The sequence below is a fragment of the Elgaria multicarinata genome, chromosome 2, assembly GCF_023053635.1.
Source record: "Elgaria multicarinata webbii isolate HBS135686 ecotype San Diego chromosome 2, rElgMul1.1.pri, whole genome shotgun sequence".
NCBI lineage: Eukaryota > Metazoa > Chordata > Lepidosauria > Squamata > Anguidae > Elgaria > Elgaria multicarinata.
This window is the reverse complement of record NC_086172.1, coordinates 89,685,424-89,710,497: the sequence shown is the minus strand read 5'-3', so window position 1 is coordinate 89,710,497 and position 25,074 is coordinate 89,685,424. Positions and strand designations below refer to the sequence as shown.

Genomic DNA, 25,074 nt, shown 5'->3' with positions numbered 1-25,074 from the left:
GTGATGGTGGCTATGAGGAAGCTACTGAAAAGGAACTATCTATATAGGTGCTAAACATGATTAACGTAACATGTAAACAGCTCTTACTCCATGTACTGGTCCATTTCTGAATAGTGTTTGTACTTCTGAGATAGGGATAATCTGCCACCCTGGAGAACTTGGAGAACAAACCAAGCCAACCACGGACCCTCGCCTTGCTCCTATGCAATGCCAGGTCGGTTAAAAGCAAAACAAATATAATTTATGATCTCCTCACAGATGAGGAGGCCGACCTGGCATGTTTCACAGAGACCTGGCTGGGAGATGACAGTGGCCCGACATGGGCCCAGGCCCTCCAAGCTGGGTACTGTGTTATCAAACAGGTGAGGAAAAGTGGGGGGGGGCAGAGTAGCTGTGGTCTATAAGGATAATCTCAACCTGACCAGACTTCCTGTCCGGAAATTGAATCACATCGAGTGTGTGTACCTGAGTCTAAAGACCAGGGACAGACTGGGGATTCTTAGAGTACTGGCCACCCCGCTGCCTATCAGACTTCCTGGCCGAGCTCACAGAATGGGTGTCGGAGTTGGTGTTGGAGTCGCCCAGGCTTTTGGTCCTGGGCGACTTCAACATCCCTTTCGGGAATGGTTTGTCAGGTGCAGCTCGGGAGTTCATGGCATCCATGACAAACATGGGCTTATCCCAATTGGTCTCTGGACCCACACATTCAGCAGGTCGCACCTTCGATGCTGTTTTCAGTTCCGAACAGACAGATCTGTGGGCGGAGGTGATAAATACCTCTGCGTTGTCATGGACAGACCATTTTCTGGTCAGGGTTAATATCATGGCTACCATCCGCCCCTGCAGGGGTGGCAGACCTATTAAGATGGTCCGCCCTCGAAGGCTGATGGATCCTCTTGGATTCCAGAAAGCCTTAGAGGGTGCTATGGCTGGTATTGTCAACGATCCTTTTGAAGCCCTGGTCAGTAGATGGAATCAAGACCTAACTAGGGCTATCGACACAATTGCCCCCAAACGTCCTCTCCGACCTGCTTCCAATCGGACACCTTGGTACACAGAAGATCTCAGGAAGTTGAAGCAGGAAGGTCGACGACTGCAGCGCCGATGGAGGAAAACTCGTCTCATATCCGACAAGGCACGTCATAGAGAACATCTTCGTTCCTATGGGGTGGCAATACGTGCAGAGAAGAAAGCTTTCTTCTCTGACCGCATTGCGTCTGCAAATTCATGTCCAGCAGAACTGTTTAGGGTGGTGAGGGGTCTAACTCAGGCACCTCCTCCCCTGAACCCAGTTTTAGAGCCTTCGGTAGTTCGCTGTGATGCATTTAATGATCATTTCACAGATAAAATCTCTCGGATAAGAGCCAATTTAGATGCCGTCGTTATAACAGAAGCTGAAGCTAAAGTGTCCAGTAACTCCGTGAGTAGGATTACACTGGATCAGTTTCAGTTGGTGAGTACTGATGATGTGGACAAGTTGCTTGGATGAGTAAGGAAGACAACTTGTCCTCTCGATCCCTGTCCTTCTTGGCTGGTCGCCCAGGGAGGAGATGCAGTTAGACTACAACTACAACATATTATTAATGCATCTCTCAGGGAGGGGAGTTTTCCACCATGTTTAAAAGAAGCAGTGGTACGGCCGCTTCTAAAAAAAGCCCTCCCTGGATCCCCTGGACCTTAATAATTACAGACCGGTATCAAATCTTCCATTTGGGGGCAAGGTGATTGAGAGGGCAGTTGCCTTCCAACTCCAAGCAGTCTTGGATGATACAAATTTTCTAGACCCATTTCAAACTGGCTTTAGGGCAGGATACGGAGTTGAGACAGCTATGGTCGCCGTAGTGGATGATCTCCGCATGAGTATTGACAGGGGGAGTGTGTCCCTGCTGGTACTTTTGGACCTTTCAGCGGCTTTCGATACCATCGACCATGGTATCCTTCTGGAACGCCTGAGGTGTTTGGGAATCGAGGGCACTGTGCTCCAGTGGTTCCAGTCCTACCTTTCAGGAGCTGTTGTAGGGCATACCACAAGGTGCCATCCTATCCCCAATGCTGTTTAACATCTACATGAAACCGCTGGAAGAGATCATCTGGAGGCATGGGGTGGGGTGCTATCAGTATGCTGATGACACCCAAATGTATTTCTCTAAGCCTTCAATAACAGCATCAGCTAAGGATAGTGTGTCACCTCTGAATGAATGCTTGGAGGCGGTAATGGGCTGGATGAGGAAAAACAAACTGAAGCTGAATCCAGACAAAACAGAGGTGCTTGCTGTCAAGGGCTCTGACCTAGGTTTGGAGGTGTGTCAGCCAGTTCTGGATGGGGCTACACTCCTCCTAAAAGACTGTGTTCGCAGTTTAAGGGTGCTCCTGGATCCGTCGCTCCAAATGACAGCCCAGATTGATGCGACAGCCAGGAGTGCCTACTATCAGCTTTGGCTGATACGCCAGCTGCACCCCTTCTTAGAGTCAGAATATCTAAAGACAGTTGTGCACGTGCTGGTAACCTCAAGGCTTGACTTCTGCAATGCGCTCTACATAGGGCTACCATTGTACCTAGTTCGGAAACTTCAACTAGTTCAAAATATGGCAGCCAGGTTGGTCAACAGTACATCTAGGGGTGAGCATATTACCCCAACATTAAAATCACTCCACTGGCTGCTAATTAGTTTCCAGGCAAAGTACAAAGTGTTGGTCATTACCTTTAAAGCCCTAAATGGTTTGGGTCCAGGTTACCTGCGGGATCACCTTCTCCCATATAGTCCGCCCTGCACACTCAGGTCCTCTGGGGTGAACTTACTTCAGTCAGCTAAAACTAGGCTGACATCAGTTTCCCAGAGGACCTTTTCTTCTGTCGCCCCCATATTGTGGAATGGCCTGCCGGAGGAGATTCGTAAAATTAACTCTGTGTGATTTTAAGGCAGCTTTAAAGACTAGCCTTTTCCGGCAGGCCTATCCAGATCAATGTAAAATCATGAATTTTTAAGATGTATTGATTCCTGTTCTAATGTTGTTCCCCGCCTCGATCCAAAGGGAGAGGCGGGTAAGAAATTATTATTGTTGTTGTTGTTATTGTTATTGTTATTGTTATCATCAACAGTGGGAAGGCCTTAACCTTCATGTGCATTCTGACTTAGAATTTAAAATTATCCTTTATGCTGACCATCTTTTGTTGTTTATTTCAAAACTCCAGTCATCAGTTCCAGCTGTGATGAAACTGATTAATACTTTCAGTGATTTGTCTGGCTATTCAATGAATTAGTCAGTTGGAAATAATGCCAGTTGCAGATATAGTATACTCTAGTGAATTAGCTAATTGGAAATTTTGTCAGTGCCCTGATTTAGGAATAATTATTCCTAGAGACATATCTGAAATGATTAAGTGAAATCTAAATAAGTTGATTAATGATATTTCTCAAGATATAGATAGATGGGCATCATTAAAGTTAATTTTGTGGGGTAAGGTTAATACATGCAATATGAATACTATACCTTGAATTGTTTATGTCATACATGGAATCCCCTTACTTATACCTGGCAAATATTTTCAAAAACTTAATACTTCGTTTCACAAATTCTTTTGGTGTTCCTCTCCACCATGATTATCCCTGAAAAGGATGCAACTCCCAATTAAAGATGGTGGGTTCAGCTCTCCACATCTCACTACAAACCATCGGGCTTACCTGCTGACCTGTACTAAACTTTCATCTTTTCCACTTAGATTTGATTTCTCACCTTGGTCAGCTTTGGAATCATACTGTCTGGAGCCTCTTTCTAAATAGATGGCATTAGAGAACCAGTGTGGTGTAGTGACTAAACGTCTCCTGAAGACATACCTTATATTTGGATATTTCGTCTGCCTTCACGGAAGTTTATGTGTAATTTACTCTTTCTACTTTTTTCATATAGAATGTTGTGATATTTGAAACTGAGGTTTTTAAAGTATGTAGCAGCACATGTTTTATTTTTATTGTATTATGGATAATAAAAAATTATAATTAATTAAATAAATAAATAAATACTTGATGCTAACACACTGATTTGGTCACTGCTAGAAACCCAGTGCTAGACTAGATGGGCATTTGGCCCAACCCAGCAAGGCAGTTCTTGGGTTCTTACACTACAAAGGGAGACATGGCATGCTTTAAATGGATCATAAACTGCATAAAATGAAACATTAGAAGCAGTAGTTCTGTTTCTTTTTGTCTGGTTGCCACATTGTTGGAGCTCTTATTTCACACTCAGGAACCATGTTAAACACCTGAAAATACAGCCACAATAAACCAGTATTTGTAGCAAGGGTTTTACTATTCTCAGAAAGATAATCACCCTGGAATAACTGGAAAAGACTGACCTGGATTTCATGGCCTAGTTCAGCCTGGGAAATGGGAAAGGCAGAAGGGAAAGACATCCAATAAGTTGCAAGCCAAGATACACAATGAGATTTGGGACCTGCTTTAATTATGCTTTCATTTTTTTGTTCCTCATTGCACAGAAATAAGTAATAAGCAGTTAATATGCCTTGTCCTTGTAAACAAGCTGACTGACTGGTGTGTTTCTTTTAAAATATATATAAATAAAAGACTGCTTAATATTTTGCCTTCCTTCTAGATAGCTCTAGACCTTCAGCCATATTAGTTGCTTAACAGTGGAATCCTATACATGTCTATTCAGAAATAAATCCCATTAAATTCAAGGGGATTTACTCCCAGGTAAGTTGGTATAGGATTGTGGCCTTAGTCTTTCAGAGGAAAGCAAGAAATTATATACAGGAGTGGGGCAGGACTGTAATTTGAACCAATACTGAAAAATTAAGAATCTTATACTGGGCACAAAATTCAGAATTCTGAGAAACTCAACTTTCTTTCTTTTCTTTTCTTTTCTTTTAAAAATAGGGGGGTGATCTTTCTAGTCCATGTGTCCACAAATAGGCTTGATCATGATTATACTGAGAAATCTCTGGAAGCTGAATGAGGTTTCAGTAGGATTTCTATGGGTTGGGTTGCATTACTTCAGGGTCCTACATAGTGCCCCGTGACTAGGAAAAACAAGCTGAATTATGCCAAAGAAGTAATTATATGCAAATGTACTTAACTTCCATAATTTATACACATTACAGAATACAGTATTTCTAACTACAAAATGTTTGAACACAAATTTGCTTTCTTTTTCAGGTGGGGTGCACAGCATTGACTATATAGACGGTAACTATAGGTTGAGTAGCAATCCCGAGATCTAGCTTCTACATTTCTTGTATGCTCATAATCTTACAACCCATCATGGGCATCCATGGGGGGCAAGGGGGCAGTTACCCCCATATGACCCATGATCCCCACATTCTCAGCTTTCTTTTTTTTTAAAGCAAGTTTCTACCCCTTGTAGAAGCTGAGACATGAGACAAAATATACAGTGACTATTCTGCCCATTCTTTTTGTAAAAAACTAACCTGCTCCCACCTTTCAGTGCTTTTAGCCAATGTAGAAAGCCATTGACAAATCCATTGTCTGGTGAAGGAACTTCCTGGTTAATTTTAATCTCTCTCTCTTTTCTCCCTTGGTGGGAATTGATTACTACCCCATAAAAACAACAACTCAGAAATCCAGAATTTTAATGTAGCTATGACTGGGCAGTAGTGCGGTGTCTACCTAAAAACAGAAGATGGGAGCAAAAACAGGTGTTCGTTATCTCTCTAAATCAGGTCTTGGTTTTTTAAAAACTGGGGTTTCCGCCAGAGTGCATAAGCATTTTAAAAAATTACCCTGCTAAAGCATGCAGATAAAGTCCATCGTTATTATAACCATATTACAGGGGAGGCTGTCTGTACATGCCCAAAGCCCCACAGTGGCTATCAATCTGCGCTGCATCAGTTATATGACACAGCGGAACATTCACAGCCACCCCGGGGCTTTCCCTTGAAACTCTGAAGGAGAAAAGTTGGGGACGTACCTCAACATTTTTCTCCGGAGTGATGCCAGTATGGCATTTTTGCCATCTAGGAGTCGCAGAGGAGGCATGGCCAGATGGATGGCAACCCGATTGGTCACCACCCTCCCGGGCAGAGGACAGCGGATGGGCCTAGCACCGGAAACCGCGTGCTTTTGCTGGGGCATCGGGATTAGCTGCCACCACCCTGCAGCAGTGAAAGTGTAAATTTTTAGCTCATTGCGGCGGAACCCGCCACCATATAAACAGCCCCAGGTCTGTGGCTAAGAGACTGTGGGTTATGCTGACCCTGCAATGTAATCCTGCATTATACTCATTTTGTTGAGAGGAGGAAAAATCAGAATGTGTATGACAGCCCTGTTCATTGTTGCTATCCAGTCTCCTCCTATGTTGGGGATTTTTTTAGAGACATGCAGAGGGGCATGCTATGAAGTTGATCGAAGCAGCAATGTAATATATTTAGGGATAAGAACATCAGAAGAGCCCTGCTGGATCAGACCAAGGTTCCATCTAATCCAGCACTCTGTTCACACAGTGGTTAACCAGCTATCAACCAGGGACAAACAAGCAGGACATGATGTAACAGCACCCTCCCATCCATGTTCCCCAGCAACTAGTGTATACAGGTGTGCTGCCTCTGATACTGGATAGAGAAGGCTGTGATATATGTTAGTATGTGTATAGGTTTAAGAGGGCATGCAAAGTTTAATATCTCTTTTTTTTCCCTGGGGAGTGAGTGTTGCCTTCCCCCCCCCCTCTCTCTGCCTGAGTGCAGGACTTGGAGCCTAGTCATGTTGCTCCTGAAAACTTAGTGTTTTCTCATGCACTGTAGTAATAAAGAACCTTGTTATGAAGGTACTGGAGTGTCTGGATTGTTGCCTGCAGAGCAGAGTCTAGGGGTGGATTGCAAACTGAGCAGGTATGCTCATCTCCTCACCCCAATTAAGCATGCCCAAAGTAGGGTGACCATATGAAAAGGAGGACAGGGCTCTTGTACCTTTAACAGTTGCATAGAAAAGGGAATTTCAGCCGGTTTCATTTGTATATATGGAGAACCTGGTGAAATTCCCTCTTCATCACAACAGTTAAAGCTGCAGGAGCTATACTAGAGTGACCAGTTTTAAAAGAGGGCAGGGCACCTGCAGCTTTAACTGTTGTGATGAAGAGGAAATTTCACCAGGTTCCCCATATATACAAATTACACCTGCAGAAATTCCCTTTTCAATACAACTGTTAAAGGTACAAGAGCCCTGTCCTCCTTTTCATATGGTTACCCTAGCACAATGACAGGAAGCCAGGGAAAGAGTTGAGGGTTTCAGCCATGGATGGAAAGACACTGTCCAGACACCAAGTGTACCCACTACAAAAACCAGAGAGAGTCAGACCTAGTATATAGGGTGACCATATTTGGGAAACCAAAAAAGAGGACACCTAGTGTGCGTGTGGGGAAGCAGCTTTCTCCTGCAGAAAGTACGTTATTCCCCCGCCACCTTAAAGAACCCGATTGGAGTGGAGGAGGGGAAAGGATTTCATTCTGCACCACCACCATCCACTCCAATTGGGGCCTTTTCTATAATGTCCATGAATGACCCACTTTCCCCTTTAAGACCTCAATTGGAGCTCGGGGTGGGGGAATGATGTGCCTCAAGAACGCATGTCATTCCCTCCTGCCATGCTAATGGCAGCCTTAAAGAGGAAGGTGTGTCATTCCAGGACATTATTGAAAATTATAGAAAATCCCTCCTGACACCATGGAAAGAACAAAAAACAGGACAAATCCGGGGAAATCCTGACAGTTGGTCACCCTACTAGTATATACATTCTCAGAATATATTGTCAATGCTCAATTGTCAGATCTACCAGAAATGGTAGACTAATTTCCTGATGCTCAGGGCTTTTTTTAATGTGCAGTTCCAGAAAAACAAAGTGCAGTTCTAAAAGAACATTTGTGCTGTTCAAATTTTAAATTTTGCAAAAAAAAAAATCATGTTAACTAATCCAAAAATATTGTGTTAGCTGATATAAAAAGCAGCTGATAGCAATGTGAAAAGTAAAAGGAGCAGTCCTGCTTTCTCTACAACTTTAAACCCTGATCAAGCATACTCATTTCTCCTCCTCTTGCCAAAGACACTCCCTGCAGACTCCACTTTATAGAGTGTTTACCAATGTTTCCAAGAGGGGATCTACATGAAAACAGAATGAGAAGCGCATTGGGGTGTTGTCTGGATGTTCATGAAATCAACTTTGGTCCACCAGGTTCCAAAACTCATGGGTAGGCAACTTGGTGCCCTCCAGATGCTTTTGGTGAAGCAATGGTCAGGGATTATGGAGTGGAACTAAGTTACCTACCCATTCAGAATTCCTCGATGCAGAAAGGCCCAATGCTGTAGCCCTGTGGGGGGGGGGGAAGCGTAAGCTGTAACCTCCACTCTTATTTGGTGCCCTCATAACATGGAGGCCCTGTTCACTTAGTTTCTCCACCTACTTATACATAAACAACCAGACAGGACGTAGAACACCCAACTTTCCTCATGTGGCTGCAGCAATGAGGCCACTATGTGGGGAGGGAATTTTGTATGTACAAGCTAGAGGATTGGTTTTTTTTTTAAGTAAAGGCCATTTTGCAACATTTAAATTTCGAATGAAATAACTTGTTAAATAACTAAGGCTGAGGGTGGGGTCACAGGGTCACTGTTGAACTATCTCTTTCAGGCACAATAGCTGGAAATGAATTTGTCTCATGAGCTGCAGTTGGCTGCTTCAAAATCAATAAGCTCTCACATACAACACAGGCAAATTTCAGTCTGTGATGAAGTTAGCTGGCGAGCTCACACTTCCTTTTCTCCTTTTGGTGAAAACAGCCTCAACAGCAAAAGAAAAACTCTTTGCCCTCTTCCCCCCCCCCCTTCACCCCCTTTCACAGCCATAAGTAGCATCTGCAGAATGAAATCAATCAAAGCCAGATGTGGGAAAGGTTGCTTGTTATGACTAGGAAGAGCACTATTAAAATAATAAAGAAAAGAGGGAAATGATAGAAGAGAAATAAAAGAGAAGAGAATTCAGAAGAAACGCAAAACAGACCTTTCCAAACCATGTGTTCAAGACCGTTTGTGGTGGGGGGAGGGGGAAGTGTGCTCCTCATGTGTATAATAAGGAGCATGAAACCATAAAAGTTCTATGAACGTCAAGGCCTCTGGGATTCCTGTAGAAGAGCTCCTTATGGTTTTACTGTAGCGGGGGCCACTAGTGACTGAAAACATGTCCCTGCCTCTTGGATCATATGTTCAAAACAAGCAATGGAGGGTGGGCTGAATAATTTGCTACTCACTGCTCCCTATACTAGTAACATGGAGCACTTTCCCTTCTGGCAAGGTGAATTTTCCCTTTTGAGAAGTCTTTTGCAATAGTGATTTCTTCTATTATTTGTAAAAAAAAATGTTCATTTCTCTCCAGAAACCAATTATCATTCATCGGATATTCTCCCGTGCCCCCTCTTTTTGTTCTTTTTTTTTCTTCCTGAAATCTGTTTAAACACAGCTGAAATCGAAGCCGGCAGTTCCAATTCCCCCCCCCCAAAAAAAAACGGACTACAGCAGGGGAGGCTGTGCAAAGGCCTATCTTTCTTTGAGCCCTGATTGGTGAGGGTGTAAAGTTTCCCATAGCCATAGAACTTAAACAACTGTGATTTTACAAAACCCACAAGATACAAATGGTACATACTGCTACTGTGCAAGAGCACAACAAAAAGCACACCTGACAAAACATTTGTGTGTTCCTATATAAAAGAAGTGACTGAAAGCCGGGATAGATGCTATGAGAAAAGTTGTTTAGTGAGAAATATGTGCTCAATATAAATTTTTAACTTGACAAAGTTGCCTAAAAGCATGCTGTAATCTCACACCAGTCTTCCACATGGAAATATGAAGTAATATTGATGAAACAGAAATTTCCTGGCTCCAAAATACAAGCCTCAGGAGTACATAATGCTTGCCTAAATACAAGATGAGCATTATAGCCCCCAAAATTCTTCCCTGGCTTGGATTTAATCTGAGCTAAAGTAGAAATCAACCTCTCTTTCCCAACTGCTCACTTAACTTCCTTCACCACTGGCAGTCGGAGGGAGGTCTCTCCCCCTTCAGATCCTTGGCATGATGCTACAGGTGTGAGCTATGCATCAGGAATGCTGGGCAATGTAGTTTTCTCAGCATAGTATGTCTAGTACAAGAGTAGGGAGAGACCTTCCTCCGTCCCACCACCACCCAAGCTGTAAACTAGGTAGGTAAGTAAGTGGGCAGGTAACAGGTGAACAAGTAGTCAGAGGGAGGACATTTGGAGGTTCCCCAGAAAATTGGGGGAAAGATCAGACTCATTGTATGCCTGATGACATAACTGAGGGTGCAACAAGATTTGGTTTAGCTGGAACTGGATTTGGAACAAACTATTTTCCTTTGACTTTTGAGGAAAATACTTTTGTGTTTTGACTGGGAAGTTTACCCCTTCACTAGAAATGTGTATATGTGGAGTGAGTGTTGGAATAATGATTCCATGACTTACACCAAATGAAGGTGCAAGCTAAGACTTCATTGTTTCTTAGGTGTGTGTTTTAAAGCAGTTAGTCAATACAGTGACAGAGATCACTCGGATCGCAGAGCAAATTAACATCTCTGGATGCAGAGAACCTTAGTTGGAAATGGGGTGGGGGAGAAATGTTGCCTAGCAGCCAGGTGAGCCAAATAAGTTTCCTTTTAGTCTGAGTTTGTGTATTAAAAAAGACTGGCATGTTCACTATGTCCTATAGCAGTAGTGGTTTCATTCTGTTAAAAGCCTGGCCTAAATTGCTCTGCTGTTTTATACTTCTGGCTGCTTAGTCAGGGGACTGCTTATGACTCACTAAAGCTTGCCAAGCCCTTCACTTTCTGGATTCAGTCTGCTTCATTCAGCCACTTCTGCTAACAGTAAGTCCCAGCCACAACCAATTACTCTCAAACAAGTAAATCCTATTAGGAATTCAGGTGAAGGCAACATGAAGATTGAAAGGTTGCTCCTTGAGTGGTAAGAGGGAGCTAGAGAAAATTTGAGAGTAAGAACAACCCTGGTCCCTATGAATGGTGATCCTAGTCCTATGGAAAGTTGTTACTGCAGCTGCTGTAATGTTGAGGCTTTGTATGTTAATAAACTCTTTTTGTGTGTGATTATTCTATATCAGCTAATCATTCTGATTATTTAACGGGCCAGAGCTCAAAGGCCAGGTGATTATACCCAGATGCCACTCAATGTTCCTTCCACTCTGGCTTATTCTCTTCACCTAGTTTTTCTGGACCACTCCCTCTCTTCTACCCGCCCCCTTTCCTAGCTCACCTGCTTCCATTGGCCTTCTGCCTTGTCTTTTCCTTATTCCCTGCTCCTTCTACCCTTCCTTACCTATGTCCTTCTGCCAACCAGCGCTTCTCTGTTGGGCAGAAGGTTTGTCATTCAGACTGGACTGTCATTCAGACAAGCTCAGGAAAAGATCCTTACCTCTCTGTGACATTTGGGCAGCACAGGCAATCACTGGCTGAGACTTCATTATCATCAACACCAAATCTCTGAGTGCAAACAGGAACGTAGTTTTTGATACATAATATTTGGGAAATATGTTTGAGGTAACAAGAGAAAGGCATGGGGCAAGTGATACATTCACTAGCACTACGTGTTCCAAATAACACCCACCATGTTTGACTGCCGAGTTCCTGGAGCCGACTCTTAGCAAGGAATTCATCATATTTTCCTTTCATAAGCCAAAGAAAGCAAAGGAAATGTCTAAATAGAAAATAAATGACTAGGCATGTGGGAGTACTTGTCCTTTACTAGAATCAGGACTAATTAACATAAGCAACGATAACCTCTAGTTCAGGTAGTTCATGGCAGCCAGTAAGCATCTGGACCTTGTGTGATGTATTCAGCACAGGTCCAAAATAAAGCCAAAGGTCCTACCAGCTCCATCATTCATGGCCAAGGAACACTCTGTGTAGGAACTAACAAGTAAAAAACCATTACTACTTAATGAAATATTCAAGGGCAATGTTTATTTGTTTATTTCTGTAGCTAATAGCTCTCAGGGTGATGTATAATAAATTGCTAGATTACTATAAGATGGAGTGGGCAGGTTTCAGGCTTGCAGGATGTACTTTGTTTGTTTTACTAGAACCCTGAGATCCACCAAATGGAGCTTGGTGTAAAGCACATAGAATTAAAAGAATTCTGAGCCAGGAATTTGTTTTGAGTACCCAAACTGAACTGAGTCGAATGTTCTTCCACACACACAACCATCCTTGGTTACCCCCTCCACCACTTTTTTTTTCCCATTTCAGTAGTATAATTGGGAGAGGGGAGCCATTTTCTTGTTGCCATTGTTAAACATTTGGGAGTCAGAAATCCTTGCTGATCTGCTTTAAATCACCCAGAGGTCTACCAGTCGGCCCTGATTTACTTTATGCCCACTCCCTGCTATTAGAGATTCAGGTGCTGCTGCTACCTTTGAATCTGCTGGTTTGGGCCTGCTGCAAAAGAAAAAGCCATCATTTTATTAAAGTCATCACACTCATTAAAATCAATGGGAGGTTTTCAGACTTGCTGCTGTGTTCCAAAGGCTGCTTTTCTGCATGGCTCTGAGTTGTTGTTGTTGTTTATCAGCAGCATGTGTGGATTCCCACCCACCCCCATTCTTTTGTTCTCATGATTTTAAAGTCACTTGTTTCTCTACATTGGGAGCTGCTGCTGGACTAGGAGAATGTGGGTGCAAATTAATGCTTTTGTCTGGGCTGGGATTATTTTTCCCTCCCCAAATTTAAACTCATGATTCTAAAACTAATTTGATTCAGGTTCCTTCCCTGTGCAATGTTGCTGGAACAAAGAAGAAGAAGAAGAAGAAAACAACAACCCCAAAGGAGTTCATTTGTGTGAATCATTATTAATGTTGTTGTTGTTACTCCATGCAAAAGGATGGTTCATTTTACATGTTCTCAGGATCTCATCATTAGCAGCAGAATGATTTTGTGTGGTTGTGTAGATTCCTGCCACCACTTTATTCTCATAATCTTAAAGTTGCTTGATTCTCTCTGTGCCATTGCTGGAACAGGAGAATGTGGGTCCAAGGGAGTCCTTTTGTATGACTGTGAATTCCCCACTGCCTGCTTCTCACTCACAGCCTTACAGCGTAGGTGCCTTAGTTTCCCATTTCTGTGGTTGGAGATTCAAAAGACTGCTCCACATCTTGTGACCCCTTTGGCTCCACCTCTCATGGCTCCAACCTCTGCTCCACCAACCTTAGTGGCCACAAGCCACCACTGACTATCTACCAGGGATAGGCAACCCAGTACCTTCCATATATTTTGGACTACAATTCTCATAATCCCTACAATGGGCCATGCTGGATGGTGCTGATGGAAGTTGTATTCCAAAGGGTCTAGAGGGCACAATATTGTCTACCCTTGCACTTTAGACTCTAAACTGAGCAATTCTTATAGAGTAATCATATAACACACACACACACACATATTCAGAAGTATGTATCACTGAGTTCAATGGGACACACTCCTAGGTAAGCCTGTATAGCAGGGGTGTTGACATTCTTTCAGCCCAAGTGCCAAATTCAACTTTGGAGAAGCTCTTGGAGGAGGGGCATTCCATTGGTAGGCAGGCAAAATTGAGGTGGGGCCAAAGGCACAGTAGGTTCGGCCAAAATGCCAGCATATTTATTAACTTAAAGCTCTTACTCCCAGTAACTAAGCCTTAGAAATGGAAGAAAATGGCAAAAGCCGAGTAACTACTGAACGACTGGCAGTCAGGGAATGGGCGGCTATCTGTGGAATCCAACAGGGTCCTAGGCAGGCCAGATTTGACCTGTAGCCTGCCCTCCTGGTATGTTGGATTGCAGCCTCAGCATGCTTGACCCAATCAAATTTGGCCCCCAATCAACCCACTGCAGGGCACCGACGAAGCCCGTTTGAAAGATAGATAGATAGATAGATAGATAGATAGATAGATAGATAGATAGATAGATATCTGTGATGGATATCATGTATTTACATTTATTCAGGATCATTTGCAGAAAACAGTAGAATCTAACATTGAATTTGATGTCAATTTTTTCCATCAGAAATTTGATGTCCAACTTCTGAAATCTCTATTTCATTTGTTTGTTCGTTCATTCATTCATTCCATTTTTATATCACCCAATAGCCAAAGCTCTCTGGATGGAATATGACATTTTCCCATGAATGAAATTTGCTAAATTCTGTTGGAAGTCAGTGGGCAGATACAGTTAAATGTTTACATCTTCTTCATGTCACCTGTCAAATAATTGCCGCATATGTACCACTATGTCTTAGGTACTGCCAAGCGTTAGTTAATACTGCAGATCTGCAGCCAAATGTGGGCTGATCTTGTCAAAATCTTGATTGCGTTATGTTGGATGTTGGATGCTAGTTCATGTCAGATGTCAACAGTTATCAGCTGACTGCAACATGTTGAATACCATCAGATGCTGCATATAACTGTGTGTCAGTTGTAATATTGTCAAAAGACTGACATTGTCAAATACTGACTGCTTCTGAATGCCAGCTATGATTGCTACTGCAAAATCTTTGGGTGATGAGTGTGATGCTAAAGACCAAATATACACAAAACATTCTAAGAAAAATATAGAGAATATTTTCTTCCAAAATTTGCAGAGGGGGGGAAAGTAAGATAATTCTGGGTGAAAATTAGTTTCAGCTATAGAATGAATGTCACACCACACTACCCTTGTCTGCCCCATCTCAAAAAGACACTACTTATGTTCTTCTAGGCTATTTTTTACTCCTGTTTTATTGACATTCCGATCAATGGCACGGAGTTTCTCTTCAAAGGACAGCTTCCCCATTTATTTTAGTGGATATTGTCAATCTGCATTTTTTTGTGCTCACTGACTGGGTCCTGCTGTACAATCGAATGGGGGATCTCCATGTGCAAAGCATCTGTACATCCACTGTGAGTACCCTCTTGATCAAGGTGCATGAGCCTAGATCTCATAGTGCCATTGCATTCTGGTCCTGACTACCAACCAAGGAAAGGGGAAACTGCATTTGCTTAACACAAGGAGAATTTGCACCTGTACCATTGTGCACTTCAGGCTATGGGAGAGATGCCATTTTCTATATTTTTGCTTATTTTCCAAAGGTTTATTTGTACCACCCCCTATTTGGTGCACCTGAGATTTTCCCTCCCCTGGGTGAAATCGTACAGGATTTTGAAGAAGGAGCCGTTTCTTCCAACTAGAGAAGGCTGCCTATGAAGTGTGATCCTGATCCTGCAAACCTTCAAGGGTTTATCGAGTGGTGGCAGCTATATGATCTAGTCTTGCTGCGGGACTCTATAGGCCAGCAAATTAAGCCATCGTGCTCGACAAATGACACGATAACCCATGGTACGTAAATAAACCGTACTATAGACTATGGGTTATCAGAATAGGTTATTTCGTGCAAATAACCCATCGTGAGTTTAAAAATTCCCAGCAGGTGACACAATAACCCCACAATGGGTTAAATAATCCAGGATGGGTTATTTAACCCATCGTGGGTTATCGTGTCATCTAAACCTAGTCAATATGTTGAAAGCCATTTCAATTTTATTGACTTTTGTCTGGAATATGAGAAGTTACAGTTTGATCCTGCTCTGTATTTTTAACAAGCAAAACATGGGGCTTCTGGATCTTTAAAATCTGTTAGAAAGGACTTGGAATGCTCCTAGTCTTCCCTCCTCCTTTCCCCAACCCTTTCATAAAAACTTTGCATGCAAAACAGCTTCTCTTGCATCTGGCTTTCTTGCTAGCAAAGTAAACAACTTCCCCAGTCGCGACAAACGGACAGCAAACAAGTGGAGCGCGGGGGGAGGGGGAAGAGAGAATAAAACAATCCCGCCAACTCATTTACAATCTGTTTTCTTTTGTGGTGAAACAAACTATGCCTGGGGTCTGATCCCTTTTCATTTCTTATTTTGCTTTCAGTGCCACACCCCTCCCATACTACACATGGTACCATGCATACACATGATGTCCCACATGAGCAGAGGAAAGTGTGGAAATCTACGTGTCTAACAGAAGTACACGTATTCCCTTTTGTTTGCTATCTAGAACAAGGAGGAGTGTTGCAAGTAGAAACCTTTGTTTAAAAAAATGTATCTTTCAAGTCAACTGTTCCTTTCTCTGGGATAAACAGGATGTTTATGGAGTTGCCCGCCATGCTTACCAACTTTCTGCAGCTGTTAGGACACACCAAGGGGTTCCTGTACTATGTATGCACATGATGTAGCCCAAATGTGGAGCATGATGGAGAAATCATAGGACCCCCTATGATTATCTTTAAAAAATATTGAGTCACACAGAAGTCTTCCTCAAGCTTACATGTTCTGAACAAAATAAACGAATAAAATAAAAGGAAAAAGCACATTATTATAGACAGGCTGATGTTTACCTACTCATGTCATCTGCTTCACAGCACAAAGAAGCAGAAAGTCAACTGGTGCAGATATTGTTCAAGCCAGCTTTAGATTCTATTGCTAAACAACCTGTGGGCCACAATCCAGTGCACAGCTAGGCACATGGAAGTCCCATCTAAATAAGTAGGATTCAAATGCTGATCTTGTGGCCATGATGTGTTGCTTTTCCACATCTTTTAGACTGGTTGCACCACCAAAGAGTAAAAACAAAAAACCTTGCTCGTTTGACTGACTGACACCTCACCCTTCCACAGGTTCTTGGGGCAGTTTACAAAAATTAAAATTAAATCATTGTTTTTTAAAAGTAGTCAGATACAAATTCTGTCACTAACTTTTTATGTGATCTCAGGAAACCTCTTCTAGTCTGTGGGCTTGTCTTCTCTCAAATGCATCACATGGAATGCACATTTTTCTTGGAATGTATTTTTCCTTCTTCTATATACATAAATGCAACAGGTAGCCCCAAACACCTTAGAATCCCCCAAGGGTACTGCAGCCTTCCCTGATCTGGTGTCCTCCAGATGTTGTGGACTACAGTTCCCAGCATTCCTGACCATTGGCCATGCTGTCTGGGGTTAATAGGAGTCCAAAATATTTGGAAGGCACTAGATTGGGGAAGGCTAGGATATGGTGGTAGGACAAATGAGGCACATAAACATGGCTAGTTTTCCCAGAACAACCAACACTGTCCTTGGAAACACCTCTCCCAGGGCCTCACAGAAACCAATGAGATTGAACGTTGCAGGGGTTTGGGGTAGGTTGTTGTTCTGCCCCCAAATCATTGAAAATGATTGGACCTGAACCGGCTTTGGATCTGCTGCCTTTCATATTTCCCTTTTTAATAACTATTTATACAGCTCTGGGTAGCTCACAAAAATGGATTCCCAGGACTTTCCATGTTTAGCTTTTCTTAAGAACCTAGATGGACAAATGGCTGCAATCAAGAAAAGAAACTCTCCAAATCCTAGCCATTGGGAATCTGGAGGAAAGAATGAGGTCAGAAACCAAGGATCAGCTGAGAACCTGGCAGCTCAACCACCTGCCATGTGTGGCTTACCACGAACGAACCACATCTGGATGTCCTACTGGAAAGTTGTTGTAACTTGTACCTGCTGTTGACGTGGAAATGGAAGCCCAGCCCAGCATGCAAATGCAGAGTAATCCAAGCCCATTTACTTGGCTTCCTCATGAGAGCATGTTTTTTGGGAAATGGTGTCAATTTTATCTATTTTTCGAAATAAAGCCATGAGCTAGATTTAGGGCCATGGGCAGACTTCTGATGCCATACAAAGGAGTTCACTGCTATACATCATCTTAATGCAAGGATTACTTGATAATAACGACCATCAGACGACTGAATAATCTCAGCGCCCTTTGTTGGCCTGGAAGATGTGCAGACACAGAGTCGCCCAGCCCATGCAGATGAGGCAAGGCACCATAAATCCCTTCATGTTCTCCCTGGTTCACTTTCTTTCTATCGAAGGTCTGTCTTGAGCCAAAGGCGAAAGGATCCATCCTGAGGGCTACACTCCTTGACAGGAAGACCAGCAGCTGCAGCCCTGCCTGTGCCAAATGTGAGAAACAGCTTTGTGCGTCACTCCAGCAATGATGTTGCTTCATTCCAAGTACTTCTGTCAAATAATCATTTCGCTCCTTGGAGAAATGCACCCACTTCTGTATCCAGGACCCGACCTTCTAGGCACAGCTGCTGGCTTCCAGAGCCACCAGGCTCGGCCAAATACCAACGGGCCACTGAGCTGCTCCTCCCTGCCCCCCCACAAAGGGCTGCTATTGCCTTCTGTAAATGGAGGGGTGGCTAGCGATGCAGTGTGCGTGTGGTTAAAACAGCTAGGCTAAATCGCCCCAAATATGCCTGCAGCCAAGTAGACTGTTACCCACAAAAGCTTCATCCAGCAGTAAAGTACCACAGCCTTGCATTTCCTCAAAGGGCTTGAAAGCCAGTTACACCCGGGACTGAATCCCAAATTTGCCATGCTTCAGGGAAAATGCTTTCTACATTTTGCTTTCTAAATCTGGAAAAAGAGTGACAGTGGGATTTGTAAGGCATTTGAAGTACCCAGTGTCAGCAAGCAACAGCCAGTTCATAAAAATGATGAATCTCTCCTGGCTGTGCCTGTGTATCCTATTCCTATGGAAAGGGGGCTCTGAAGAGGGGAGACGCTGGAATCTTGTTCTGGTTCAGATTCAGTTATAGCAGCATTTGATTGCTCGGAGTCGTAGCCAGTGCGCTTTTCAGTCTGTTATCCATTCTGTTTAGCCAGTATTTTGATCAAACAATAAATTAAGACGTCCATATGAGCGAGTCTCAGGATTGCCCTAAAAAGCTTCTGGTGATTCTCTTTGTTTCCAAAGTTTGAATTTCTGTGTTTCGATACAAAGCCAAGTGTGGATTTAGTAAATAATAGCATTTAACGTGTAATATTTATATAGGTCTCTTGAGTGTTGTTGTTGTTATTTATTTATATAGCGCCATCAATACACACGGCACTGTACAGAATAAAACAGTAAAACAACAAATCCCTGCCATAAAGGCTTACATTATAATAAAAACACAAAATAAAACCAAGAGGAAGGGAAGGGAATGCAGAAAAATAAGGAATAGGTGCGTGTTCAGAGCGCTGCACCTACAAGACCTCAGCAATCCTTACAGCCACCTAAGCAGTAGGTCCGTGCAGATGGGGGCTGGGATTGGCAGAGAAAGCTTTGCTTAAGGCCTCCTAGTGGGCGTGTCGAAGTTGTGACATTTGAACCAAGCATTTTCCAGAGCACCGTTCATATTCTTACCCAATACATTAGGGTAAGTCCTACATTCAAGGCCAGTCCTACAGGTAGGCAGAATAACGTAGCCAGTTCAGACCGCACATGCTGAACAGGGACGGCACAAGCTCTCCTACTGCCTGAGGCAGGAGAGCATTCATGTGCCTCCACCATGTCCGGCCACACACCACTGTCACATATGCCATGTCTCTCCCCCCACCCCCCTCCACTTCTCTACATTATCCTGCCACATGTCACCATCACACACACGACCGTGCACTGTGCCTGGGACCTTCTGCAGGCAAAGCATATGAGCCATGGCCTCTTCTTTTATGCACCATACAGCCTGCCCTGCACCCTCTAAGCTAAGCCTGCTGCCTTCAAGTGTGGAAGATTCTTTGCTGAGGCCAATCTTGAAGTAAGACTCAGCTGCCAATCTGATCAGTTTCTGTATATGGAATTGTGGGAATAGGGAGGGGTGGGGAGCCATCTTGTCCGTTGCCTCATGTAGCAAAATGACTTTGGCTGAAGCCACAGGAGATGCTGGTGTACATATATGGAATTTGGTACCTGATGCAGAATTTATGCTATACCACTCTGACTACAGGATGCTCATTCATGGCTACTCTACAGTATGCTTTTCAAAGTGAGGAGCCACTGGGATCGGTGCCCAAGACTAGTTGACCACTGCTGCGGGAGGCAGGAACGGAGAATGCCAGGCATCTTCTCCAAGGCCAGCTGGCACTGAAGATTGCCCTGGCTCTCCCTGGTCCACTGTATAGAGGACAAGGAGGCAGAAGGCCAACTTTGAAGGCCAACGCTGGCTTTAAATTACCTAAGGGTTTGCTGCTGCTTCTGAATGGGAAGGAAAAGCTAAAGGCGCAATTCAAGACCAGGTATGCCATCTGCAGGGTGCTATTTAGATTCCCTGAAGAAAGGGTGTATGCATCGGAGGTGGGGAGGGAGAATCCAAGGAAGAGGATCTCCTGTACCAACAATTCTGTCCCATTGTTCCTTATTTATTTAAAGTATTTTTATCCCACTCCTCAGCCAAAGGGGCTCCTAAAGCCACTTACATATAACCTGGCAAACAAGGCAGTCCATGCCCACAGGCTTACAACCCGAAAAGGTGCAACGCACAAGTAAAAAGGAACGGAGAGGGAAGGGGGCAATTAAGTCTCTCAACAAGGCTAATGGAATGGCCCCACTTCGTCCTCGCATCTCCCTTAGTACAGCCTGCTGGAATGGCTTCTGGTGAGGAAAGACCACAACCAACCTAATCTTCTACTCTGTATTCACCGGCCCTGTTCCCTCTGTTCCTTAACAACCTCTCCACCGGGCCTACTCCTTAAGCAAAACCTGGCCATTCTCACCCACCATAGCCTCCCTCCACCTTCCATTGTATCCAAGTGCCCTATAACTCATTTTCACTTCTCATATGTCAGTTCTGGTTGTCCTGCACCAGCTTTCCCCAACCTGGTGCCACTACAAAGCCCCTGCCGGACAGGGATGATGGAAGCTGTAGTCCAACACATCAGGATGGTACCAGGTGGTTGAAGGCTGTCCCACTGTACATTTTGTCCATCTAATATAGAATATAAGGACTGTCTTGCTGGATCTAAGTCCAGTCTCCAATAGTGGCCAACGAGATGCCCCAGGGAAATTCAGAGGTGGACACCCCCAGTCATTGTATATTACTTGCAATCCGTGCCATACTGCCTCTGAATGCAGCGGTTTGTTTTCTTTACCAGGGCTAGTATCCATATGCTTTAGTATCTTCAAAGCCTCAAGCAAGTGCTTCATGCTGTATGCAGGGCATCTAGCACACAGGTGGCACTACATTTCACAAAAGTGGCCATAAAAGGTCTGTGCTACACAAAGCACTGAAGGCCAACTATTCTGCAAAATCAGATGCATCACAAACAGTAAGCCATCGCCTTGTAAATCCAACTCTTGTCTCTTTTTGGAAAACCTGCATATATGCTGGTTTTAAAAAGAATCGCTGTAGGTGGATCCAGTACTTTTTCCTCATTAACTACTGTGTGGCAAGATCTTCCCTGATCACCCTCTGTTTTGGATCAACCTTCGAGCTTAAGTAGATCATGACGCACACGGCAATATTTGTTTTGGTTATTGTACACGAAGGGAGTAAGCAGCTCCTAGGAGCTGTAAGCAACAAGCCACATGTCAGACTGTCAAATGGGGAAAACGGAGAGGTTGCAGGGGGCGGAGGAGGTTAAAGGCAGCTAATGAGCAGAAGGGGTGTGCGTAAAGTCCTATTTAGAGTGCCTCTCAAGGGAACAGCTGTCTCCTCGTAAACGTTTTATGAGTTGATCTGATTTCAAGTTTGAATAAAAAACATTTGTCGTGGCCAAGGGTAGGGGGGTTGGGGAAAGAAAAGGTGTCAGTCAGGAAGATCCAATGCTCTTCCAAGTAGTAGTAGTAGTAGGGCAACTTCAAGCGATATATACTCAAATGAAGTCGCCTTAAGAACTGAATTACCTCTTCAAAGAAAGCAAAAACAGAGGCAAGGTGGACATAGCTCCAGAAAGCTTACCAGGGCAGCTCTTCCCCCATCTTTGGTCCCCAGAAACCAATATTAAAAGGTATGCCACTTCTGAACACGGAGGTTCCATTTAGCTACCATGCAGAAGATCAGTTGATAGACCTTATCCTCCCATGAAATTTGTCTAACCCCTTTTGTGAAAAGCCACGTGAGATAGTGGAAGTCCCGAAGTCTTGCAGTAGCAAATTATAATGCAGTCCACTTTTCACAATGTGAAATGGTAGCCCCTTTTATCTGCACTGAATCTATCCCTGGTCCGTTTCATGGGCTGCCCATGAGTTTCAGTTTCAGAAGGGACGGAAGACTCTCTCCCTATCATCCATAACTGCATAAGCCTCTACCATCTTCCTCCAACAGTCACCTCTTCCCCTAAACTAAAAAGCTTCAAATGCTCTATGTATAGCCAAACTTTCCTCAACTAGGTGCCCTCTGGATGTGTTGGACTGCAACTCCCATCATTCCCAGCCAATACGCTGGCTGTGAATGATGGAAGTTGCAGACCAACACACCCGGAGGGCACCAGGTGGGGGGAAGGCTGCAAAAGCCTTTTCTTGTAAGGAAGAGATTCCAGTCTCTTGATCATTTCGGTCACCCTTTTCCAGTACTTGATCCCATTTTTAGGATGGACAATCAACACAGCCATGCTAGGGCATCAGGGCCATATTTGCACCTTGTGTCATATCGATACGATCTCATTGTGCTGGTGCTATATATCTCTTGCACATTTATACTTTGTAGTGTACACAATGACATCTGCTGCAGTTAAGTTATCGAGTGAGCAGGTGTATGAATGAGCGCTTACTCTCTTTCAGGTAAGGAATTTTGGTACTTCTATCCCTTGCTTCCTCTACACTCAAACTACTATTTGCATCTATATAAAATAGGTTATGGAAGCTAATCTTTTGCACATTGAATGGGTGTTCCACGAGGTCTTGCACAGCTCCAGATTATTTCAAAGAGCCTTGAACAGGAAAAGGTCCCAGCAAATTAAGCCCAACATTTCTACCATGCTAGACAAAAGTCTCCTATTGTATTTTTAAATATATATTTCTTGTGGTTTACTGCTGCCTTGACCTTTGAAGCCAGGGCCATATTTACTGTGCCACAAAGGGAACAGAATAACAGGTCACCCATCAAATTATCTCCAAAGGTAAAGGAAGTATCATCCACTTTGAATTTCAGACAGCTCTTCACTATTTGAAGCTTTTGATACACTGCTGGCTAGGAAAAGCAAGAATGGACGTTACACAATTAGCATGCTTAAAAGACTTCTCTAAGGAACAAGACTGGGGCTGTACTCTCTACATGCAACTTTTGATGTTAGTTAATTATATAATGCTGAACCGTAAGCTAAGTTGAGGCAGCTTTTCCTATATGGTGCCATCCGGACAGATCAGAGATTCCCTGCAGAAGTTTTTATTTATATCATTAGCTGCACACACACATTGAGTGGAAGCCATGTTCAGGCACTTACCAATTGCTGACATTATGAGTCATTTCATAAATGTGTAGAATTATCCAAGAGGCCATATTAGCACCAATAGTCAATAAAACCCATGCTCAGCTGCCAGGCGACACAATCTCCCAGTACAGCCATCAAGGCTCCACCATGGGGCATCCATGGGTCTACAGCCAGAGGAAACTGGTTGGGGTCTAATTTGTCTGCACTTTGCCCATTTTCTAGACCAGCTTTCCTCAACCTGGTGACCTCCACATGTGTCAGACCCACTATTCCCATGCTGGCTGGGAATGATGGGAATTCCAGTCCAACACTTCTGGAAAGCATTAGGTTAATCTAGATCCCTCACCACCTTCAGATCTGAAGGGCTCCTTCTTGTGATAGTTTTCTTCAGAAGGTGAAATTCAACTGCCTTGCACTTCATACAAGGGGTGAATTAAATTTCAGAGAAGCTCTCAGGAACCACATTCCAGTGGTGGGCGGGGTGAAAGACAAAAGAGGTGGGGACCTGCATATTTTAGCTTATTGCTCTTACTGCCAATAACTAAACCTTAGGAGATGCATTTCATCCTTTTTAGAATGGGGAAAAACTGTGCACAAGCCCTTAAACCACAAAGCAACTGGCAGTGGGGGACAGGGCCATCTGGAGATTCTGGGAGGGCCGGATTTAGCCCATCCGCCTTGCCTTATGGTAAAAACGAAGCCAAAATACACAGTTGTCCTGTTCACTGCTTCCCCTTAAGTTTGCCCAGCAGCAATTGAGGGCTGTTGAATTCCCCCTTGGCAGGCATACTTTCTCATTGGCAAATGCCCTGATGTAGAGAAGGGACTGAGGAAGAAATGCAGAGGAGCTCATGCCCCTACTGGCGGCTGTTTAAACCAGGCAAGAACCAGATGTTGGGACATGCCTTTCTCATATCTAAGCTGATTAAAACACACATACACATACACATACACACACACACTAAATTGAAGTAAAACAGGAAAATGGATGAATTGCTTCCATTTCTAAGTTCAGGAGGAAATGTATGTTTTGGAGGAGAGAATGTATGAATTAATCCTATAATTAAAAGCTGGTGGTGAGAGTCAATGGCTCCAGTGCTTGGATACAGGAAACCATCCCCTCCAATTTCTATAGTTCTATACTAGTGTACATTCTATGCCACCTCTTAATTGTGTTACACTGAAAGTGCTTTGTTTTGGAGTTGAAAACCATGTGCTTTTAGGGGAAGAACACCCACTTAGCTTGGCTTGATGGTCAGAAAGGGCTTGGGCCCACTACACTGGACAAGTCTACGTGGCACCATCCTTTGTCTGCGTACGATGCAGCTCTGGAGCTGAACAACAGAGAGATATCCATGCTATTAAGTTTGCCTTGGCCGGCCTGTTTTTCCTTGTTTTGTTGCATACTAAACAGTGGTGCAGACTTTGCTAAATTAAAGAGAACTAGTGAGAGCAAAAGGGCATGTTTATTGAAACACATACTGGTGGGTTAAGTAGCAGGACAGGCCTTGGGGATATCCAACCACAGACCATTACATTTCAGCTAGTATTTCCTCCAAAAAAAAGCAACAGCACTAAGCTTCCACATAGAGGGCTCCTTATATTGTGCTGTCTTGATTGAAAACCGACACATGAACTTGAAGGTACAATAGGAAATAGGAAATTAGACCGGAATGTTTACAAAGGGTAAAGATGTCTCCAGAAAGGATCAGGGCAAAAAGCAATCCCTCCTCCTTCTGTTCCTCTAGTTGACTATCCGGGGAGTGGGACACACACAGAAAGGCAACGTTATGCAGTCTGCCCATAGAAC

General features: G+C 43.6%; 1 protein-coding gene across 1 annotated transcript in view; it reads left to right on the top strand.

Moving 5' to 3' along the window:
• IGF2 (insulin like growth factor 2) overlaps positions 1-25,074 on the top strand; it is a 960,921-nt gene that overhangs the window by 417,893 nt on the left and 517,954 nt on the right. The gene's annotated exons all lie outside the window — the stretch shown is intronic.